This window comes from Schistocerca americana, unplaced genomic scaffold, assembly GCF_021461395.2.
Source record: "Schistocerca americana isolate TAMUIC-IGC-003095 unplaced genomic scaffold, iqSchAmer2.1 HiC_scaffold_14, whole genome shotgun sequence".
Taxonomy (NCBI): Eukaryota; Metazoa; Arthropoda; class Insecta; order Orthoptera; family Acrididae; genus Schistocerca; species Schistocerca americana.
The window spans coordinates 3,417,056-3,423,055 of record NW_025725481.1 but is presented as its reverse complement, the minus strand read 5'-3'; positions in this window follow the sequence as shown (position 1 = coordinate 3,423,055).

Here is a 6,000-nt window from a genome sequence, read left to right as displayed (position 1 = left end):
TCCCTCGCTCCCTCACATTGACGAATTAACACAGAAATTGCGTCGTTATGAAATACTATGGGTTGCATGACATATCCTTCTATATCATGTAATGTTTCTATTTAAACGACAGGATTTTCTTTCAGGATACTTCTATCTCCTATCCGAAGCACTTATCCTTCTTTACTGCACTCCTGGCGCGCTCACATTGAGGAATTAACACAGAAACTGCGTCGCTATGAAATACTACGGGTCCAATAAAATCTCCTTCTAAATCGAGTGACGTTTCTATGGAAAGGACAATATTCTCTTTTGGGATACGACTATTTCCTTTCCGACTCACTATTCATTCTTTACTGCATCCCTCGCTCCCGCACATTGACGAATTAACACAGAAATTACGTCGCTATGTAAAACTATGGGTTCTACGAGTTCCCCTTCTAAATCGAGTAACGTTTCTATGGAAACGACAGGATTTTCTTTTGGGATACGACTATCTCCGTTCCGATATACTATTCCTTTTTTACTGCATCCCCCGCTCCATCACATTGAAGTTGTAACACAAAAATTGCGCCGCTATGAAATACTATGGGTTCTAAAACATCTCCTTCAAAATCGAGAAGCGATTCAATGGAAACGACAGGATTTTCTTTTGGGATACGACAATTTTCATTAAGAAGCACTATTCCTTGTTCACTGCATCCCTCGCTTCCTCACATCGACGAATTAGCACAGAAATTGCGTCGCTATGAAATACTACGTGTCCAATAAAATCTCCTTCTAAATCGAGTAACGTTTCTATGGAAACGACAGTATTCTCTTCTGGGATACGACTAATTCCTTTCCGACTCACTATTCATTCTTTACTGCATCCCTCGCTACCTCACATTGACGAATCAACACAGAAATTGCGTCGCTATGTAATACTATGGGTTCTACGACTTCTCCTTCTAAATCGAGTAACGTTTCTATGGAAACGACAGGATTTTCCTTTGGGATACGACTATCTCCGTTCCGATATACTATTCCTTTTTTTACTGCATCCCCCGCTCCATCACATTGAAGTTGTAACACAAAAATTGCGTCGCTGTGAAATACTATGGGTTCTATAACATCTCCTTATAAATCGAGAAACGTTCCAATGGAAACGACAGTATTTTATTTTGGGTTCCGACTATTTTCTTTAAGATGCACTATTCCTTGTTCACTGCATCCCCCGCTCCCTCACATTGACCAATTAACACAGATATTGCATCGCTATGGGTTCAATGACATCTCCCTCAAAACCGAGTAACGTTTCAATGGATACGACAGGATTTTCTTTTGGGATACGACTATCAAATTTCCAATGCACTTATCCTTCTATACTGCACTCCTGGCGCCCTCACATTGACGAAGTAACACATAATTTGCGTTGCTATGAAATACTATGGGTTCTATGGCTTCTCCTTCTAAATCGAGTAACGTTTCTATGGAATCGACAGGATCTTCCTTTGGGATACGAGTATCTCCTTTCCGATGCACTATTCCTTCTTTACTGCATCCCGCGCTACCACACATTCACGAATTAACACAGACATTATGTCGCTATGAAATACTTTGGGATCTATGACATACCCTTGTAAATCGAGTAACGTCTCTATGGAAACGACAGGATTTTCTTTTGGGATACGAGTACCTCCTTTCCGATGCACTATTCCTTCTTTACTGCATCCCTCGCTCCCTCACATTGACGAATTAACACAGAAATTGAGCCGCAATGAAATACTATGGGTCCAATAAAATCTCCTTCTAAATCGAGTAACGTTTCTATGGAAAGGACAATATTCTCTTTTGGGATACGACTATTTCCTTTCCGACCCACTATTCATTCTTTACAGCATCCCTCGCTCCCTCACATTGACGAATTAACACAGAAACTGCGTCGCTAAGCAATACTATGGGTCCTATAACATCTCCTTCTAAATCGAGAAACGTTCAAATGGAAACGACAAGATTTTCTTTTGGGATACGAATATTTTCTTTAAGATGCACCATTCGTTGTTTACTGCATCCCTCGCTCACTGACATTGACGAAATAACAGAGAAACTGCGTCGCTATGAAGTGCTGTGGGTCCAATAAAATCTCCTTCTAAATCGAGTAACGTTTCTATGGAAACGACAGTATTCTCTTTTGGGATACGACTATTTCCTTTCCGATTCACTATTCATTCTTCACTGCATCCCTCGCTCCTTCACATTGGCGAATTAACACTGAAGTTGCGTCGCTTAGAAATACTATGGGTTGTATGACATATCCTTCTAAATCGAGTAACGTTTCTACGGAAACGACAGGATTTAAGTTTGGGATACGACTAACTCCTTTCCGATGCACTATTCCGTCTTTACTGCATTCCTCGCTCCCTCATATTGACAATTTAACGCAGAAATTGCGTCGCTATGAAATACAATGGGTTCTATGTCATCTCCCTCTAAACCGAGTAACGTTTCTATGGATACGACAGGAATTTCTTTTGGGATACGACTATCTAATTTCCGATGCACTTATCCTTCTTTACTGCACTCCTGGCGCCCTCACATTGACGAATTAACACAGAAACTGCGTCGCTATGAAATACTATGGGTTCTATGGCATCTCCCTCTAAACCGAAAAAGTATCTATGGATACGACAGGATTTTCTTTTGGGATACGACTATCTCCTGTCCGATGTACAATTCCTTCTTAACTGCACTCCTCGCGCCCTCACATTGACCAATTAACTCAGAAATTGCGTCGCTATGTAATACTATGGGTTTTATAACATCTCCTTCTAAATCGAGTAGTGTTTCAATGGAAACGACAGGACTTTCTTTTGGGATACGACTATTTTCTTTCCGATGCACTGATCCTTGTTTACTGCATCCCTCGCTCCCACACACTGACGAATCAACACAGAAATTGTGTCGCTATGGACTTCTATGGGTTCAATAAAATCTCCATCTAAATCGAGTCACGTTTCTATGAAAACGACAGGATTTTATTTGGGCATACGACTATGCGTCGCTATGAAATACTATGGGTTGTATGATATATCCTTCTAAAACGAGTAACGTTTCTATGGAAACGGCTGGATTTTATTTAGGGATACGACTATCTCCTTTCCGATGCACTTATGCTTCTTTACTGCACTCCTGGCGCCCTCACATTGACGAATTAACACAGAAACTGCACCGCTATGGAATACTATGGGTTCCATGACATCTCCCTCTAAAGCGAGTAACGGTTCTATGGATACGACAGGATTTTCTTTTGGGATACGACTTTCTCCCTTCCGATGCACTATTCCTTCTTTATTACATCCCTCGATCCCTCACATAGACGAATTAACACAGAAATTGCGTCGCTGTGATATACTATGGGTTGTATGACTTATCCTTCACAATCATGTAACATTTCTATGGAAACGACAGTATTTTTTCTTGGTTACCACTATCTAATTTCCGATGCACTTATCCTTCTTTACTGCACTCCTGGCGCCCTCACATTGACGAATGAACACAGAATAGGCGTCGCTATAAAATACTATATGTTCTATGACTTCTCCTTCTAAATCGAGAAACGATTCCATGGAAACGACAGGATTATCTTTTGGGATTCGAGTATCTCCTTTCCGATGCAGTATTCCATCTTTACTGCATCCTTCGCTCCCTCACATTGACGAATTAACACAGGAATTGCGTCGCTATGAAATACTATAGGTTCTATGACATATCCTTGTAAATCGAGTAACGTTTCCATGGAAACGACAGGATTATATTTTGGGATAAGAGTATCTCCTTTCCGATGCACTCTTCCTTCTTTCCTGCATCCTTCGCTCCCTCACATTCAGAATTAACACTGAAATTGTGTCACTAGGAAATACTGTGTGTTCTATGACATCTCCTTCTAAGTCGGCTAACGTTTCTATTGAGACGAAAGGATTTACTTTTTGGATACGAGTATCTCCTTTCCGATGCACTATTAATTCTTTACTGTATCCCTCACTCCCTCACATTGACGACTTAACACAGAAGTTGCTGGGATATGAAATACCATGGGTTCCATGACTTCGCCTTCTGAATCGAATAACATTTCTATGGAAACGACAGGATATTCTTTTGGGATACGAGTAGCTCCTTTCCGATGCACTATTCCTTCTTTATTGCATCCCTCGCTCCCTTACATTGACGAATTAACACAGGAATTGCGTCGCTATGTAATACTATGGGTTCTACGACTTCTCCTTCTAAATCGAGTAATGTTTCTATGGAAACGACAGGGTTTACTTTTGGGATACGACTATTTTTTTTCCGATGCACTGTTCCTTGTTTACTGCATCCCTCGCTCCCACACATTGACGAATCAACACAGAAATTGTGTCGCTATGGAATTCTATGGGTTCAATAAAATCTCCATCTAAATCGAGTCACGTTTCTGTGGAAACGACAGGATTTTATTTAGGGATACGACTATCTCCTTTCCGATGCACTTTTCCGTGTTTACTGCATTCCTCGCTCCCTCACTTTGACAATTTAACACAGAAATTGCGTCGCTATGAAATACTGTGAGTTCTAAAACATCTCCATTTAAATCGAGAAACGTTCCAATGGAAACGACAGGATTTTCTTTTGGGATACGACTATTTTCTTTAAGATGCACTATTCCTTGTTCAGTGCATCCCTCGCTCCCTCATATTGACGAATTAACACAGAAATTGCGTCGCTATGAAATACTATGGGTCCAATAAAATCTCCTTCTAAATCGAGTAACGTTTCTATGGAAACGACGGGATTTTCTTTTGGGATACGACTATCTCCTTTCCGATGCACTATTCCTTCTTTACTGCATCCCTCGCTCCCTCACATTGCCGAACTAACACAGAAATTGCTTCGCTATGTAATACTATGGGTTCTACGACTTCTCCTTCTAAATTGAGTAACGTTTCTATGGAAACGACAGGGTTTTCTTTTGGGATGCGACTATCTCCTTTCCGATGTACTATTCCTTCTTTACTGCATCCCTTGCTCCCTCACATTGACGAATTAAAACAGAAATTGCGTCGCTATGAAATACTATGAGTTCTAAAACATCTCCGTCTAAATCGAGAAACGTTCCAATGGAAACGACAGGATTTTCTTTTGAGATACGACTATTTTCTTTAGGATGCACTATCCCTCATTTACTGCATCCCTCGCTCCCTCACATTGACGAATAAACACAGAAATTGCGTCGCTATGAAATACAATGGGTTCTATGACATCTCCCTCTAAACCGAGTAACGTTTCTATGGACACGACAGGATTTTATTTTGGGATACTACTATCTCCTATCCGATGCACTATTCCTAATTTCCTGCTTCCCTCGCTCCCTCACATTGACGACTTAACACAGGAATTGCGTCGTTATGAAATACTATGGGTTGTATGACATATCCTTCTAAATCATGTAATGTATCTATGGAAACGACAGGATTTTTTTTTCAGGATACTACTATCTCCTATCCGAAGCACTTATCCTTCTTTACTGCACTCCTGGCGCCCTCACATTGACCAATTAACTCAGAAATTGCGTCGCTATGAAATACAACGGTTTCTATGAGATCTCTTTCTAACTCGAGTAACGTTTCTATGGAACCGACAGGATTTTCATTTGGGATACGAGTATCTCCTTTCCGATGCACTATTCCTTCGTTATTACATCCCTCGCTCCCTCACATTGACGAATTAACACAGAAACTGCGTCGCTGTGATATACTATGGGTTGTATGACTTATCCTTCACAATCATGTAACATTTCTATGGAAACGACAGTATTTTCTTTTGGGTTACGACTATCTAATTTCCGATGCACTTATCCTTCTTTACTGCACTCCTGGCGCCCTCACATTGACGAATTAACACAGGAATTGCGTTGCTATTAAGTACTATGGGTTCTATGACTTCTCGTTCTATATCGAGTAACGTTTCTACGGAAACGACAGGATTTTTTTTGGGATACGAGTA